The following is a 19,428-nucleotide window of genomic DNA, read 5'->3' as shown; positions in this document are numbered from 1 at the left end:
TCCAAATGAAATTATCTGAAAATGAAGAGCAAAATGCCCACTTCCATGTTTTTTGGGTCAGAATTTGTTTCTGTCAGAACTAGGGTGTTTTTTTTTTCAATGTCATATACATGTAATCTGTAAAGGCAAATTATAACATGATGTCCAATTCCACAAATAAGCATTCTGAGTTTTGATTTGCCTTTTAAGAGTAGAAACAGTTTATAATTTCACATTGTAAATCTCACTAGGACTGAATGCTCTTACAAGGATTGACAGAGCAAGAATAATTCATGTCGGACCAAAAGGCTTCTTTCACTCAGCTTCATGCAGCTTTTTTTCCCAACAGCTCTGGGCCAAAACGCATGTAGAATCTTGAGCTGAACTATCCATCACATTTCCCTAGTCTTTCAATTAATGACACTGCAATCAGATCGATAGAATGTAATAAGAAAAGAGCTTTGCATTTCTATACCTATTAATTCGTTGAGTAACTCCAGCAGTAAAACGTGACTTGAAAGGAAAAACACTCAAGGAAAATGAATTCTCTTAGCATATTGAGCAATGACACCCCGACCCAAAAGTGAATACTGGAGTTTCTACTTTCCAGCCAGGGTTATTAGGATCCAAGAATGAGACTGTCAGGAGCAAACTTACTCATTTTTTCACAAGATTCTCTGTCATATACTCACACCCCCACAGGTCTTGTCAGATTGGTCAGTTTTTGGAATTTGGGAACAAATACCCTTGAAAAGCGAGTCAGAGCATAGGTTGGGGCAGCCGTTCCTCCCCACTTCCCAGGGCAGCCAGATTGCCAAATTTGTGATCTTAGTTTTTCTAGGGCATTCTGCACAGAGGAATTGGTTTCAGAAAGAGTAAGACAGGGGAAGAATGATTAGAAGGCTCATTGAGTGTGGCCCCATCCCCAATCACTGCCTTGGTCTGAGACCATGTGAACAGTGAAAGAGACACAACAGTGCCTGCACTCTCTGTGTTTACCACCAGTGACAGAGGACTGGGCAAATGAAGTAGGAGTTCTCTGTGGAGAAGGATGAGTGGGGGCGGGGGGAGAGGGGAGGCTGTCCTCCAATGTCCTCTAGAATCATGTGCACGACCAGACCTCAATGCCACTAGAGGTGAACCAACAGTGACTTCATGAACTCAGAAGCAGAGAGAAGAGAGGTGGTTGCCAGGACAGGGAAATGGGGGACATGGGGAGATGTCAGCCAGATACAAGTTTACAAGTTTCCAGTTATAAGAGGAATGAGTTCTGAGTATCTAGTGTACAACATGGTGACTATAGTTAATGATACTGTGTTGTATACTTGAAATTTCTAAGAGAGTAGACCAAAGTGCTCTTAACACACACACACACACACACACACACACACACACACAGTATTGTTTGTGAGGTGGTAGTTATATTAATTAGCTTGACTGTAGAAATCTTTCATAATGTATACATATAGCAAAGCATCAAGCTTTACACCTTAAATATATACAATTTTTATTTGCCAATTATACCTCATAAAGTTGGGGGGTGGGACAGTAATTTCAGTCCTAAGAAGTAGACTCTACTAAATGATGGTTCCAGTATGGTTCAATCAACTGCTGGTTTTATAGAAAGACCATAGGTTTTGTTACCAAACTAGAGTTTATCAATTGTATCATAAGCCCATTAGCATCTGTGAACCTTAGATGTGTGTTAGTAAAATACAGGTATCACTGCTTAATTCAAGGGCTGCTAGAGCTTGAATGGGAGATTGTGTATATAAAGCACATGCACATACTAGCTAAGCCTTTCTCTTCCCAATCTTCAGATTTCCACACATAAAATAGCAATAAAAGTACAAGCTTATTGTACAGATTAAATGAGATAGTGTCTAGGATGCTCCATAAACTGCTCAGCAATATAAAACATAAGGGTATTATTATTATAAAATAACAATCATGCTTTTTAAAACTGAACACATCATTCAGTGTACACAAAAGATGAATAATGTAGTCTAGTGTGTCACTATGTGTGCAGTTAGGTATTCAAACCCATGGAGGAAATATCAGCAGTCATGTCTACTGATGGAGGTGTGCCAGGTGACTGGGGCACCACCAACCCACCTTCCAGTGGATTCCTCCTTCGCTGTGGAAGTCATTGTTTCAGGGTAGGAAAGAAAGACTGGAAGTTCCCAGATGAAATTGCAAGATGGACTCTAGCAATGTGTCAGAGACACCTGTACTAAGAGGTAAGAATGTTACTCCTCAGTGGGCGCTTGGGTGGCTCAGTTATTTAAGCCTCCAAATCTTTCATTTTTTAATATTTTATTTATTTATTCATGAGAGATACAGAGAGAGAGGCAGAGACACAGGCAGAGGGAGAAGCAGACTCCCCGTGGGGAGCACGATGTGGGACTCGATCCCAGGACCCCAGGATCATGACCTGAGCCAAAGGCAGACCCTCAATCACTGAGCCACCCAGGCATCCCAAGCCTCCAACTCTTGATTTTGGCTCAGGTCATGATCTCAGGGTCCTGGGATCTAGTGACACATCCACGCTTAGTGTGGAGCCTGCTTAAGATTCTTGCTCTCCCTCTGCCCCTCCCCCCACCTGCACATGTTCTCTCTCTCTCAAATAAATCTTTAAAAAAAAAAGAACATCACTTCTCAGTGTTCCCTGTGTTTATAACAAAAGGAGAAAAGATCTAATTATTTGTTTGATAAATATTTCCATGTCAATAAAATATTCATGAAGAGCAATCTAGGTAGGAGGTGTAAGGGAAAAAAAAATGTGGCACTCAAAGAGCTTTAAGACCAGAAAAAAAAAATTAAGCATAAATGTTAAGTGAGTAAAAAAGCTACAGGCTTTGGCATAAAGTTTGGTGGTAACTGGCATTTGGCACCTGCAGTAGCAGAAGTGCTTGTAAGGGACCCATTTTATTACTTTGTCATGACAGTTATTGACTAATGAAATGAGACAGTAAATGAGGAAGCTTAAAATAGTTGCTACAAAATATGAAGCTTTATGAAGACATCAAGTTCATTATCTATGCATGTTTTGAATGGAAAACATTGGGAGGCTTCTAGAAACTAAAAATCCATTTCAATAGCTATGGTTAACCAAAGAGGATGTCTGCTTCTTTTTTAGGGAAATAATAATAAAAATAATAGCTACTACTTATATAACACTTAGGCAGTGCCAGGCAATGTGCTAAGCGTTTTAGGCCTAACAGCTCACTTAATCCTTACAACAGCCCCATGAGGTACATCCTATTGTTATCATCATTTTACAGATGAGGAAACTAAAGCACAGAGAAATCAAGTGACCTGCCGAAAATCACACAGCTAGTACAGGGCAGTGCCAAATTTCACACTCAGTCAATATAAGGCCTGAGGCCACACTCTTGACCAATACACTCAATCATCTCTCATCTTTATTTTCTTCCCTCTTTAGATTCTCAGCAATTCAAATTTTCACCACAAAGTGAGACTGAATGGCCATCAGGCCAAGTCAGCTATGGGTAAACTTTAAGAGAAAAAGAGAAATAATATACATAGTCAAGTAAAACATAGAACCAGAAGCAAACTGTAACAGTGTGAAGCTGCTAGAAAGCCTGCCTTCTTTTCTCCAGCTTCGTTTCCAAGCACGTGCATTTGTGCATTTATTCAGCAAATGTCACTGAGCACAATTACCTACTAGACACAGCAGGTTCCCACCCCATCAGATCTTACAGGTTAGTGTAAGACACTGCCAGTAGGACAATTACAATACAGGTGTTTTCTTAGAAAAACTAGAATTGAGAAAGCAGAATATTTGGTTTCCATCTGGGATAGCTGTCATGAGATCAGAAATGGGTGGATCGAGAAATTTCTCAGAGAGGAACACATCTCAGTAGAACTTTCTTCTGGTGTAATGCTAACCACAATCCCTTCTTTTAATTTGTCTCTATTTTCTCTGTCCTGGTCTGATGTGTGCTACTTACCTGGACTCCCTGCTGACTGCCCTGGAGATATGGATCTTTTGTTTCTCAACCTACCCCAGCCCAAATACTACAAGTGAAAGAAGGAAGACACCCTCCTCTCTACCTCTCTCCCTTGATGTTTAACAGACACTCAAAAAAAATTGGGGGGCGGGGGACAGCCTGGGTGGCTCAGTGGTTTAGCGCCACCTTTGGCCCAGGTTGTGATCCTGGAGTCCCAGGATCGGCTCCCTGCATGGAGCCTGCTTCTCCCTCTGCCTGTGTCTCTGCCTCTCTCTCTCTCTGTGTGTCTTCTCTCATGAATAAATAAATAAAATCTTAAAATTTTTTTTCAAGTAATTCAAGTATGCACATTTTAATAATGTTCATTACTTTTCCTAATTATAATAGCAGCACGTTTGCTACCAAAATTTTACAAGAAAATAACAAAAACCTAAAGATTACAATTAATATTATCCATAGTAATAACAATTAAAGATAACCACATTTGCTATTTCAACAGATTGCCCTCTAATCTTTTACATCAATGGATGTTAATGTTTTCATGTATTTATGCATCTTTTTTTTTGTATTTATGCATCTTTTACAGCATTTTCATCATAATGTAAATAGCTGCCTACCCTCCTAACTTGACATCATGTTAGGAGCATTTTGGATGCTTAATATCTTTCAAAATGGTTTAAGACATTATATGATATTTCTAAAGAAATGTTATTTGACTATTTCCCCAATATTGGACATTTAGGAAGTATTTCGAATCTGTGTTATACATAAGGCTGTAAGAGACATCTTTTTACATAACTATTTGACCACTTTCCTTAGACCAGATTAGGAGTGGGACTATTGGATCAAAATGTGTTCTTTTATGTCTTGAAAAATTGCTTCCCAAAAAGTTTTTGCCAATTAACATACTTAAATACTGGAGGAAATTCTCATTTCTCTGCAGTATCACAAGCCTTCAGTGTTTTTTTGTTTTGTTTTGTTTTGTTTTTTTATGTACCTTACTATCTACTACTTATTTAGTCATGCTATTTAGCTTTTATTTCTTTGAATCTAGTAAGTTCAGACTGATATTGCAAGAACTCACTGACCATTTTTAAGATTTTATTAATTACCTGTTTATATCTTTTCTGTACACATATATATGCATATCTTGTACACACACATTGTCAACTATTGCAAGTACATTTTCTAAGTTGCTTATGACTGCTTACTGTCAGAACTTTCATATTATATATATACAAATTTATTTGTATTTTCCTTTGTGGTATCATCAGATGCTTTTATATTTTGAAGTACTTTTCACTCAAAATTAAATACCTATGTTGTTTGTCTTCAAATTATTTTATATATAATCAGCCTAAAATATATTTTGGTGTATTTTGTAAGATAAGGATATAACTTAAGAGTTTTATTTCCCTTCAACTGACAATTTTCCTAGTACCTGCCCCCATTTCCATTGATATTTTAAGTATGATAAAGTGTATATATTCAAACCTGTTTCAGGGCTACCCATTCCATTCAGATGTTTACATATTTAAATTCTTTCCAGTAAATGAACTGTCAAAGCATTTTTCTGGATGAAAATTGACTGAAAGACTTCTGCTCTCAGGGTGAGAGACAAAAATGTCCTATTATTAAGGACTGGGCTGAGTTGTATTGCTGATTTTAGGTGTGATAAGACAGCTGCTAAAACTAGCTGGGTCTCAGGATTGGCTTTGATGGCCAAAGGGCTGAAATTGAAGTCATAGGAGTTGAGATTAGGGCAGAAAATTCCACCTGAAGGCAACAGGAAACGACAAGAGTCAAAGGGGTTAATCAAATAAAAGTCTGCAGGAGAAAGTCAAGACCCAGACACTGACAAGAGCACTTATAAATTAAAGTTTGAAGAGGCCAGGCCAACCTTAAGCTCATCCTCACAGAACCAGATGAAGAGAAGAGCCAAAGCATCTCCAAGAGAGGAAACTAGAGGGCACCAGGGTGGCTCAGTCGGTTAAGCATCTGCCTTCAGCTCAGGTCATGATCCTGGGGTCCTGGGATCCAGTCCCATGCTGGGCTCCCCGCTCAGGGTAGCCTGCTTCTGCTGCTCCCTTTGCTGCTCCCCTTGCTTGTGCTCGCTCGCTGTCTCTCTCTTTCTCAAATAAATAAAATCTCTTTTTTTTTTTTTTGCTTTTAATTTTTTAATTTATTTTTCTATTTGTTGGTTTGTTTGTGGGGTTTTTTGGTACAAAAACGTGGTTGCACTTTTCTTTTTTACTTAAATTCAATTAGCCAACATATAGTACATCACAAGTTTCAGAATATCACACCAGTGCTCATCACATTATGTGCCCTCCTTAATGCCCATCACCCAGTTACCCCATCCCCACCCACCCACCTCCCCTTCAGCAACCCTCAGTTTGTTTCCCAGAGTTAAGAGTTTCTCATGGTTTGTCTCCCTCTCTGATTTTTCTCCACTCAGTTTCCCCTCCCTTCGTCTATGGTCCTCTGCACTATTTCTTATATTCCTCATAGGAGTGAAACCATATGATAATTATTTTCTCCGATTGACTTATTTCACTCAGCATAATACCCTCTAGTTCCATCCATGTCAATATAAATGGTGTTCATCCTTTCTGAGGGCTGCATAATATTCCATTTTATATATGTGTATTATATATATATATCACATCCTCTTTATTCATTTATCTATCAATGGATGTCTCAGCTCCTTCCACAGTTTGACTATTGTGGACATTGCTGCTATGAACTTTGGGGTGCAGGTGCCCCTTTGTTTCACTACATCTGTATCTTTGGGATAAATACCTAGTAGTGCAACTGCTGAGTCATAGAGGTAGCTCAAATAAATAAATAAAAATTTTTTTTAAAAAAGAGATAGAGGAAGATAGAATGCAAATGTGTGGAGGGATGCGGGGTAGGGGGCCCGGGTTCACCCCTTGAGCTGGCACAGAAGCAGTGCATGGCTGGACAGAGTGGATCAAAGCCAAGAGACACAAATTCATTTGTGTACCTTCACTAAAGTTTGTATTTCCCCTGAACAAATATATGATCAATGTATTACAGACAACTGATGTGGGTCATTTAAATTCACTTATTTTCCTTTCGTACATAGATCAAGTTTTGGCTGAAATAAACTGAGGAGCTACCTGCCTCAGTTCCCCTTCTCCCTATGCAGTGATAGAATCAATTCAATTAGAAAGCAGCAACCATGAAGCAGCTCCTTCACCCTAAGTGTGCTAGTATCACAAACGTGAGGGTTTCCAGTGGGGGTGGGGGACAAACAGGTCAATTTGAAGATGCAAGGTTGCCAAAAGAAAGAATGCTTCCCCTTTCCAATGTACAGGTAGGAAAAGGCTATGGCATAATGATGGAAAATCTTGTCAGCTTTCTACTGCAGTTCTGATGGATCATCTACATGGCAGACAATTAACAACCCCCCCCCCCATTGACACCACACTGAATGGACCACACAGGGCATCTCTAGGAGTGTGTGGGAGTAATGTGCTTTGGCAGGAAACATGGCCTCTAGAGTGAGCTGATTAAAGCTTGGGTCTTACTATACCAATAACTTACTGTATGATCTTTTTTTTTTTAAGATTTATTTATTTATTTTAGAGAGAGAGAGAGAGAGTAGGGGGAGGGGCTGGGGGAAAGAATCCTCAAGGGACTCCCTGCTGAGCACAGAGCCTGATGCAGGGCTCAATTCACAACCCATGAGATCAAGACCTGAACCAAAATCAAGAGTTGAACGCTTAACCAACTGAGCCACCCAGGTGCCCTTGCTGTGTGATCCTGAGTAAATTCCCTAACCTCTCTGAGCATCAGCGCCATCACCAGCAATGTGGGCATAGTAATGATATTCACCTCACAGGGTTGTTGTAACACTAAAAAAGAAAACAGCTATGAACTATACAGATGATACATGAGTCTGGTAACTGAATAGCATTCAAGTAAATATCAACCTGTGTTAGGAGGCAATATAGGGAATGCAAGGTAGAGGACTGTTTGTTTTGATAGGTCCCTCAATGCTTCATCTACCAAATGGGTCCACACACACCACAATACCTACTCTATAGGCGGCTACAAAGGTTAAATGAAATGATACCTACATATAGGCCTGGAACAGTGCCTGTCTCTAGAAAAGTTAGCTGTTGTTATTGCTATTGTTTTAATATCCAGAATGTGTAGCTGGAATCCCCAAGTCAAAAGTCAATGAGAAACTGAACACATAAAGGGAAATTTCTTTTCCCAACTGGAAATATACTATAACCAAATCAGATTTTCTGAGTTGATTCTCCCAACCCTAATGGAAAATCCACATTGCAATAAAATGGATTCCTGTGGCAATGCTAGAGGCATCCGGCTCGTAATCACAGACAAGGCAGCCCCTCTAAAACAGCTGGGATGACAGTTCCAAGGGTCTACCGAGTTCATTCAGAGGACACAGAGACGTCTTTTTGCTAGACTGTGACAGCAGGCATTCTCTCTCAACTGCTTTTCTGGGAGATCCTATGGGTGGTCTCCCAGTCAGTAGCCAGAAAACCCCCCTGCCTCTGATAATAATCCCAAGGGTCTCTTAATATCAGACAAGGGGGTCAGAGGAGGGGAGGTTTCTGGCTAATTCCCAAGACCATACATCTCTACCCATGCTTTTATTTTTAAATTCATTCACCCAACTATCAAACATTTATCTCTGTGCCTAGGCTAGGGGCTGAGCATATAGTAGTGAACAAAGCAGATTAGGTTCCTGACCCATGGGGCTTGCATTCTACTGGGAGAGCCAAACACTAACCTGGTAGGCATGCAGGTAAATACACAACTGCAAATTAAGAGTGAAGTTCAAGTGAGAAGAGGAAGAGATCTGAAGGGGAAGATCTCCCTGAGCAAGTGGCATCTAAACCTGGTGTGAATGGGCAGCCCAGGTAGCTCAGCAGTTTAACGCCACCTTCCACCCAGGGTGTGATCCTAGAGACCCGGGATTGAGTCCCACGTCAGGCTCCTTGCATGGAACCTGCTTCTCTCTCTGCCTCTCTCTCTCTCTCTCTCTCTCTCTTTCCCCTCTATGTTCTCATGAATAAATAAAGTCTTTAAAAAATAAATAAATAAAAATAAAGCTGGTGTGAAGCATGATATATAAGAAGCAACACCAGCTTTGAAAATAAAATTTTCAGGGGCACCTGGGTTGCTCAGTGGTTAAGTGGCTGCCTTTGGCTCAGGTCGTGATCCTGGGGTCCTGGGACTGAGTCCCACATCGGGCTCCCTTCCGGGAGCCTGCTTCTCCATCTGCCTGTGTCTCTTCCTCTCTCTGTGTCTCTCATGAATAAATAAAATCTTTAAAAAAAGAAAGAGAAAAGAAAATGTTCATAAACATTGGCTTGAATGAAACAATCCACAAGGTTGAAGAAGTTACTGATATTGCCCTCCAGAAGTTACGCTGTTATTAGTGAGCACATGTTCAACAATGCAAGAACCCTATCTAAGCGTACCAGCTCTTAGTTGAAAAAAAGCACACAGCAATCTAGTACCGCCTACCTGAGGAAGGAAAAGCAAGGTGGCCAGTCATAGAGACTTTTCCATGGAGCCAGTTCCCCCAAGAGCCACTGATTAGCATTCCATAGATAGGGTTCTATTTGTAGAACTAGCAGCACAAATCTCTGTCAAGGTGAACAACAGAAGCCATGGTAGAGAAAAATGGAGACTGTGGGTCATAAGGAAGATGGGATTGGCCCTGTAGCCTGGATAGGAACAGCCTTGGAGGAAGAAAGGAATGGAATCTTAAATTCTTACATAGTCTCCACGAAAGTTAAGATGTTCCTTCCAAACTCCTTTCATTCTACCAAAAGCCAAGTCAAGACTGGCCTCGTTCCATGAGACTTCCCTACCTCCCAGAGCATGTGTCGTCTCCCCTACAGTATCATACTTCCATGGCACTGCACTGCATTGTTCTCCAGTCACTTAATGAATCATTTTCTTGCCCACTCAATGTGATATACTCCTCAAGGACAAGGACTATCCCCTTCCTTCTTTTGTATTCCCTACAGTGCTCAGTTTAGTATTGTGCCCACTCGAGGCACTTAACATATCAATGTCCGTTGGAGAAATGAATGGTTTAATTAATCCATATATCTGTAAGATTTCAGTAGGTTGAAAAAAAAAGAAAGAAAAAAAAAGAAAGAAGGTGCTCTGGGTATAACAAAACCGAGCCATCCCTGGCTAGGGCTGGATAGTCATTTTAGGAGAGTGTTTAATACTGCATATTGGTTATTTAAATGGAGGGTGTAAGGTCCCATATGTGGAGATTTTTATCTATCTAGGGTAATTAAAGGGCTTCTTTACCTAGCAACATGTGATGGGCAAGAAAGACCTTTCAGAGTCTTTCCATTTCTAATTCACATTCTGTAGGTTCTGATTTCTTACCATCTCAATCCAAACAGTCCATGGTGTGAATGGTCCTTAGAAAAGACCCTGTACCATCTTACGAAGGATACACTGAACACTTCAGATCCTTCTAGGCTCTAGAATAGAACTCCACCTTCACCATGTCCACTACCACCACCACCACCCCCAGCACGGGCACCAGTACCCCCACCGAACCGAAGCACATATTTAGAAACCAGCAGAGTGCAGCCATTGGTTTAATTTCACTGGTGCTGGGCTTCTATGGGGGAGTGGGAAGAAAGAGAATTGTTGCCTTAAATGATTTGTTTGAAAACAAAACAAGGATGATTCGGGCTGTGATGCTGTTTTACTCTCTTCCTGTCCTAATAGAGGTACTGCATCAGGTATGTTTTTCCTTCTGAGAAAGTCAGGGCGGGGGGGGGGGGGCACTTTAAAGTGATTTTATTGTAGTTATATTATTATTCTCATTTAAAAGTTTTAGCTCTTTTATTCACAGGTAGGATTAAAGCACTCTTTTCTACTTAGCTCTAGCAAGCTCTAATAAAAAAAACATCAGAACATAAAACTTGCCTCTCTGAAGGCGCCAATAGCCATCAAATCTGATGTCACTGCCTCAGAAGCCACTGAAACAAAGGGCCAGGCTCCTCCAAGCCAGTCATGTCACAGGGTCCAGCAGCAGCCAGGCTGTGGGACAGAAAGGTCTGAGCCTCCGTACAGAGAGCATCCATCACTCCCTGGACTCGTGCCCCAACACAAAAGGCTTGGTTTTCTCTCATTAGGCAGCACAGTATGCCCTCTTACAGACCCCTTGTCACACTCTGTGACCTCCTCGGTCGGAGTGTTCTTTGTTTCCTCCTCTTACTTCAAACTAACTCAGCCAGGACAGAATTGAAGCCCAGCCAAGTTTTCATTTTAAATGTTTGCCCCTCTCTTGAGAGTCTTCGGTGAGTTTTCTGGTAGGCAGGTGCTATGCTTTCAAATTGGAGGAAGTCATTGTTTTTGTATATATTGTCTACCTGTAGCCAGGAAAAAAAAAATCCACACAGCCTCCCCACAAACAGATAGAAATACATTTTCCCAGGACAGCTTCTATGAGTCCACGGGGCCGGGGCGGGGGGCGGGGGGGATTATTTTGCTTGCTTAGACTGTTCTAGTCTTGCTTAATACCTACCCCTGTGCTCACTCACCCCCCCCCCCAGGCCCCACCCAACCAACCTAAACTCCAGTCAGAGTTCAATGAAATCAATTCACAGATGAAGGAAGAAAGTATTTAGAGAGACAGATTTCCCCCACACAGCAAAAACTGGCAGCATAAATCACAGGAAATGATATGAAGGGGCAGTGAAAAGCCCAGTGAGCTTCTTAGTCCATTATGCATTCAGCCTGGAATAATGACCCCTAATTTATTTTAGCCACATTACTCTTTGGTGGGCATGCCCTTAATCTCACTCTGAAGATTTCAGAATACTTTTCTGTTGTTGTTCTTGCCTTTAAACCAGGGAATTTGGCTCATTCTCTAGCTGTTGAGTAGTTAATCTACTCAAACATTTCCCCCTACATAACCATCTGTTCTACCTTGTATTTTTTACCTCTTCACACTATCAGGGCCTCAGCCTGCTCTTCCGGCTCATTCAGTGATCTTTAATTTCTCCTCTGTCTGGTTGCTTATGTTTTGCGGCAGACAATAGAGGTGATATAGGCCATTATTCATGAGTAGCTTCAAGGGTAACGTGAGAAGTGCCTCATCTCCTGACCCCTCTTAGCATAAGAATTGCTGATAAAATTCTGAACTGAAAAGAGAAGTTCTGAGAAAAATATCAGAGCACTACTCACTCTGGAGCAGCTTTCTAGAGAAAGAACCTTGGGGAGAGGGGTGCTTAAAAAATTTTTTATACCTAATCTTAAAAAGCTTGCCTTATACAAAGTTGAATATCAGCCATAATCAAAACTGTCAATTTTCCACCATCCATAACAGCATGGGTATGGCAACGCAAATTCAAAAATAACACTACAACATCATGATAGCCAATAGTTTAATGGGTTCATCTCTAATCCTAATAAACTATGGATCTTTTGCATGTGGCCAACTGGACTCTTGCTTTCTCCCTCCTCATCTTTAGTTGATTCAGCCTCGGATGAATAGTGACACCTCAGAAGGTGAGCAGTGGGGAGGAGAAAGCCTAAATCCACCTACTGGCTATCTAATCACTTCCTAATTACTCAGGAGTTGCCCTGTTGGGAGAAGTGTGGGGACCCTGTGAAATGCATGGAATTGTGGTTCTTAGAGGAGCTTTATCCAACAATTATCATTCATGTGGTAGTGCCTCTGGTCTTTGCAAACACAGGCAAAACAAAGCAACTCTTCACTATCCGTTCTCCCTGGCCCATCTTTTCCAGAGCTAAAGCTTCAAGTCCTGTCTACTTCATGGATATTGCTCATTCACATTCCCTTTGCCATCCAGGCCTCTTTCTGGAACACCAGATAGTTACTGCGAAAGTCTCACTAAACTTCTCTTGGTGCTAATAGTGGTCAACCATGTACTCTAAGACCTAATCCAGAAACCTGGGTGTCACCTCACCTTCCTCTTCTAAATTACTCTCACTTCCAACAACCAATATCTCCAAATACATTACCAATCTAGGTCACTTTTCCAGTACCCTGCTATATAGCTTTAATCCATATTTGCAGTTTCTCTTGCTTAGACCATAGTAGAATCTAAACTCTGCTTCTGATAATCATATTCTCCAATCTTTCTCCACATAAACAGCAGAGTGTTCTCATTTTAAAAATGAGGCTGCCATTTTGTTGTTGTGTAAAATCATGCACTCACTATTCCTTGGTTACTTTAAAGATGAATGTCCATCCCCTTAGCATGGCATACAATCCCTTTGCAACCTGACTTCTACCCACTTCCTCAGACTTAATTTCTGTCAACCCCTCAGACTCTAACTGAGGTCCAACCATACGGAAGTCCTTGCATTCTCCGAGCATTCCATGTTCTCTCACAACTCTTTCCTGTGTATACACCATTCCCTCTACTCACAATGTCTTCTCTTCCTTTGGCCTTTTGTCTAGCTAATACCAGCTCATCAGTCAGCACTCAGCTCATGTATAACTGCCAAACTCCCCTGGCACTTAGGTGCTTCCTTCCTTATTCATGCCAAAGCACTTTGTACTTTCTTTCATTATTCATCTAAAAAAATTATGAAATGCCTGACACATTGTTTTTTACATATCTGTCTCATTCACTAGACATGAAACTCTGAGTACAAAAGTTGTGCTCTTTTATATTTTAGTATCCTCAATGCCTCACACAGTGCCTAATCCAGAGTAGGCGACTCTCAGAGTATACTGAGTGAATAGAGTGGGCTTGCATAGACCCAGGAATAAAGTCAATGGGCCACTCTTTCCCCAGAAGAAATGGTCCTTCTCGTTTTCTCACAGATCTTGGGTTAGAACACCCAGGTTCTAGTCCAGCTCCATTGTCAGGAAGGTCTGAGATCTGGAGCAAGCCAACATTCAACAGCCATCAAAAAACAGCCAACATTCATTCAACACTGATGATGTGAGAGACTCCCTGCTAAGCATGTTATGTGCATGATTTTATTTTTTCCTCACAGTCAACTAAGGAGATAGATATAAATATCATGCACACTTTACAAATGAAGAATTTAAGGAACTCAAACCCATGTTTGATATTGGCTCCCTTCCTCTAGGTTATTGAGAGGCAAAGTGAGACTTGGTGTGTAAAGGAGCTTTACAAATTGTCGAGAGCTATATAGACAGAAGTCACCATGATCATGGAAATCAATGCAGGTTGTCTAAGTGTGATGGACGTTTTTGCAATTATAGTGAAAAGTAAGAAATAAATATTTTACCAGGTGAAGATTCACTTTACATACCTGAATGAAGAAGACTCAGCTGAAAAAAAAAAAAAAAAAAAGACTCTGCTGAAGCACACTCCCAGATCAGAGGTATGTTATAAAATTGTAGGCCAAGGAAGACAAAGTGCCCAAACCCTTTTGCATTTTGTAATGGTAGAAAACCAATGTCTCACGCTGCAGAAAGCCACACAGCTAATGTGTACATAGTCTAGGACTTCTGAGTCAACACTGCTCTATTTTTGGCTTACCTTGTGTGGAGGGAAGTTTCTGAACATGAATATGAAGTTTAGAGAATGGAACTGATGGATCTGAGTGTTCCCTTTAGAGAGTATTTCAGAGCCAACATTAAAATCACAACATGAAAAAAAAATAAAAAAATAAAAAAATAAAAAATCACAACATGCTCCTGACATCTCTCCTCACAGACATCTTTTAATTACAATGTCTTTCTTTATAAGGCATCCAACGAGGACCACATCCAACAGAGCCAACATATAAAAGGAAGAATTTACATCTATCCAGGAAGCTGAACTTAATAAGAAGCACGAGGATGTACTAGAAAGAGTAAAGGCTTTTGTACCAAACAGACGTGAAGGGTAATCTTAACTCTACCACTTAACTGGCTCCTTGGTAATCAAGCAAACCACTTTTATGAGCTTTGGTTTTCTCACCTCTGAAATGAACAAATGATGCCAAACATGTTGGCTTCTCTTCTGCTCATGAGAGGTGTTCATGCCATGTATTAGCCTCGGCCAATTTGCCAACTCCACTTACCTCTCTACTTTTAAGAAGTGACAATGTTTCTCTGGTGCAACAACATGTAAATACAGATACATCAAAGACATACAACATATTTCCCTTTTCTTATCATAAATATCAAGTCTACATCCAGGCAACTTGATGATACTTAGAGCAGCCTTATTAAATAATGGATTTAATGTGTGCTGAGTGGTGCTGAGCTCTCCTTCACGACTCTTTGCAGAAGTCTAAAGAGAATGATCAAATGTGGTGAAGAAAATTAACATCAGTTGGATACACTCTGAGGCCAGATTCTATTACTTCAGTGAATAGAGTCTGGACTCTGAAATCAGACCAACGTGAGTTCAAATTTCACTCCAGCATATACTAGCTTCCTTGTCTTGGGCAAGTTACTTCTCTTTGGACATGGAACTTCCTTGTCTGTAGAATGGGCAGAATGATGGAACCTATTTTATAGACATGTGGTGAGAACGAAATAAATCACTGCATATAAAGTAGCTGGCGCCAGGCCTGACACATAGTTAATTGTTTAATAAATGCAAACAGTGGCCAGTACCCATGTCACATGCATTGTTAAGTGGGGAAGAAAAATATCAAAATGAGAGAAACACAGACTTGATTCTGTTGAAAGAGCTGTATTTTTGTCCTCCTTTAGTTGTATTATTTGGCAGCTGGTATCTAAGACTATACAAGCTTTGTATGGGGAGTTTTTCAAGAAGCTAACTTGTTCCCATGTCCTTCCACGTTTCTCAAATTACATCATTTGTCTGGGAAATTCCCAACCCCAGTCTACCTTTCATCCATTATAAGCCCTTCAAATTCCTCCTAATGACTCCTCACTCCATGAAATGTTCCAGGAATGACCAAAGGAAAACAGCAGCTGGTCCCAGTTGTGTCTTATCTAAAAATGAAGTTCTAAAGATTGCCCCCTTAACTCTTGGCCCCATCAGGGCACTTTCCTTTGGTATCCAGCCTTATTTGAACTGCCCATTACTTCCTTACCTGAAGTAACTGTAGGTCCATGGAAAGAGCATTCCAATTGGCATCAAGAGATTTAGAGCTCAAACTTTGGCTCTCTGCTCACTTTGACTTCTGTATAGGTGCTTTATCTCACTACTCTTTGTTCTCCTCATATGAAAATGCATCTAATAACATCCAGGCAATGGAACATCACTCAATGCTAAAAAGATGTTATCAAGCCATGAAAAGACATGGAGGAAACTTAAACACATAGAACTAAGAGGAAGAAGCCAATCTGAAAAGGCAACACACTGGGCCCAACTATACAATATGCTAGAAAAAGGCAATACTATGGGGAGAGAGAAAAAAATCAGTGGTTGCATAGGTTGAGGATGGAGGGAAGAATTGGTAGAGCACAGCAGATTTTAAGGGCAGTGACTCTGGATGATACTATAGTAGTGGACACAGGTCATTATACACTTGTCCAAACCCTTAGAATGTCCAACACCAAGAGTGAACCCTGATATAAACTATGGACTCTGGGTGATGACGATGAGTCATTGGGGGCTCACTGATTGTAACCAATGTGCCACTCTCATGGGGGACGTTGATAGTGAGGTAAGCTAGACCAGTGGAGAGGCATATGAGGACTCTCTGTACTTTCTGCTCAATTTTGTTGTGAACCCAAAAGGCCTCTAAAAAATAAAGTCATTTTTAAAAAATGGCTATAATAGTATCACACGGGGTTGCTGTGAAAAAGATAAAAGGGGATAAAGCATGTATAACCTGCTTCACAAAGCATCTAGAACATTGTGTGTACTCACTAAATGTCAATTGCATCTAAATATTTCCTTATATACCCTACTAGATTATAAATTCCAAGAAGGAAGTCACCTCATGTGACCACAGGGTTCTAGAAAATACCCAGCAGAAATCTAAAAACAACTGGTCACTAAATGTTGATAGTATGAGGATAATAATTATTCTATGACTTTGTAGGCTATGGTATAAAGATTTCTTAATCTGTGCTTTCTCAAGGAAGCATACAGTTTTTTTATAATTGAGACAAATTTAAAAAAAATTTCACTCGTTAGTGGTGCACACACAGATACACACATTAAAATCAAATGAATTAGGACTGGGACTAAGGTCAAGATGTGTGAGGTGCTCACCTCCAGCACAGATTTAAGGTAGATACAAAAATCTCAATAATCAGGATAAATAATATACTAATTCAGTATTATAAAAGGTAAGGTTAATGCAAAAAAAAAAAATCCTTAAGGAAAAAATAAAGACAAGATCAGTATTAGTGGTTTGTCTTTTTGACTTAGGTCCTGATACATCCTGGCACAGAACTGAAGTGATGTTTGGAAGTCTCTTCACGTATTCCACAAAGGTGAAACTTAATGGACTCTTATTCAGGCATCCTATCTGCACCAATGGTACCAGGTGTATCACTGGTCCTTCATTCTGAGATCTGTTCACTTTCATAATAACATCCAGAATTACTATTTAACTTTTGCAGTTGTGTTCATTAGAGGGCATGTTTTATTTTATTTTTTTTAATGTTTAAAGCATAAATTTTATTTTATTTTTTTTAATTTATTTTTTATTGGTGTTCAATTTACTAACATGTTTTAGACGGTGATTTTAGTACAACACTAAAAAGTAAGAGCCACAAAGGTATCTGTCTCCAATTTCTAACTCCAACTATCCTATTCTCCCTCTATAACATCACAGACTAGTTCAATGGCCTTCATCACTTGTAACATAACCAAGAAAATATGCTCAGTCCCATAACACATCCCAGGTCTTTGGCTTGGGCAAAGGGCCCAGCGGTTTACCCATGCACAAGCACCAAAGTCAAATGAATGGCAGATGCTCATGGTCCTGCTTTCTACTCTCTAAAACACAGTGACAGCCAGAGAAAACTGGGAACAAGTAGGTGTGAGCGTGAGTATATCAGGGAGGTTGAGGGAAGAGAAGCTTGAAAGGAAAGTGTCAGCAAACCCTCATGATCTCACATTTCTAGATGATACCTAGTCTCATTTGTCAACAAACAAACCCTTGCTGCCACAATTAGCTGGCTCACTCTCTTTCCTGTGGAGATGATTCATCACTCATTCAATAGATATTTCCTGAGGCACCTGTTATGAGCAAAACACTATGCTTTAAACCTTCAGGATACAAAGGCAAAGAGTTAGTGTATGAGACGCAGGTTTGGCTTTCATAAGCCTAGCAAACTGATGTAAAGGATAAAATATAACAAGAGCTTTCTTATTGCTTATGACTTAACACAAATATAATTTCACACTTGATCTTTATCCTACTATAACAAAAAGTGGGTAGGTATCTATTGACACTCCCATTTCAAAGACAAGTAAATCATTTTTACTTATAAAAGGTGAAGCTAGAGTTAGAACCCAAATGTTCTAGCTTCTGCAAGATAACGCAGCATATGACAAGGTCCAGGTAGGTAGTATAAACCACCTAAGTGTTGTAGGAGGAGATTAGAAATGGTAGGATTACTTCTGAATGGTGTAGTACAAAAAAAAGAATCACAAACTAGTTGTGAGAAGGAAGAAAAAGTACAGGCAAAAGAACTGGGGGGAGAGTTACAGTGCACAGAGGATGGAAATGAAAGACAGACCCAAGCAAAAGAGGTTAGTGTGGGTAAAGGCATATGAGTAAGCAATCAAGGAGCACATTGGCCATAGCAAGCCACATAGATGGTGCAGCAGGAAGTTTTTGCTTGGGAAGAAGTGTCAGCTGAAGTGGGAAAATAAGGTCATGGATAGTTGGAGAAGCCTTAATATATGGCTAAGTTAGAGTTTAAACTTTATTAAATAGAAGAAAGCAAGATTAAAGTTTTATACAAGAAAGTAGTATCAATATTAATTTTAAGAAAATTAATCTGCTTATGGATTGGATGCAGGGTGGTTTGGTAGAGAGAAACTGTGGACGAAGGAGACCCCTGAGGAGGCCATTTCAGGGTCTAAGTAATAAGATCCTCTGCTGGTGATGGAAAGGGAGAAAAATCAAAGGGACTGGTTGTGGGAAAACCTGGTTTCAATTCTCTGTTACTGTATTCATTTCCAAATGGATTGGGGAAAACTAATACGGGCATGTCATTTGATGTATATTTTTATTAATCAAATTTCATAATGTACTACGTGCCAGACATTATTTTAAGTATCAGGATACTGGGGTGAAAAAGACAAGGCCTTGCCTCTGAAAGGCCAGGAGAAAGCCCAACAAAAAGCAACCAGCTGTCCCAGGGAAGTCAGGGAAGGCTTTATAGGATTGATGCGTGAAGTGTGTTTTGAAGCATGTGCAGGAAGTTTGTTAGGCAGAAAAAAAGGCCTATTTTACAAGGAGTAGAGAAGGGCAACTGGGTGACTCAGTGGTTGAGCATCTGCTGTTGGATCAGGGTGTGATCCCAAAGTCCTGAGATCAAGTCCCGCATCAGGCTTCC

General features: G+C 40.3%; 1 long non-coding RNA gene across 1 annotated transcript; it reads left to right on the top strand.

Annotated features, from left to right (window-relative positions):
* Window positions 1-10,255: 10,255 nt before the first annotated feature.
* On the top strand, window positions 10,256-17,028 carry LOC125755079 (uncharacterized). Its single transcript, XR_007410617.1, has 3 exons — window positions 10,256-10,732; window positions 14,232-14,324; window positions 14,693-17,028. It is a non-coding gene; the product is annotated as an uncharacterized LOC125755079 (long non-coding RNA).
* The last annotated feature ends 2,400 nt before the right edge of the window (window positions 17,029-19,428 follow it).

The sequence above is a fragment of the Canis lupus genome, chromosome 5, assembly GCF_003254725.2.
Source record: "Canis lupus dingo isolate Sandy chromosome 5, ASM325472v2, whole genome shotgun sequence".
Lineage (NCBI taxonomy): Eukaryota > Metazoa > Chordata > Mammalia > Carnivora > Canidae > Canis > Canis lupus.
Note: the sequence above shows the minus strand (reverse complement) of the source record. Positions and strands in the feature narration are given on the sequence as shown.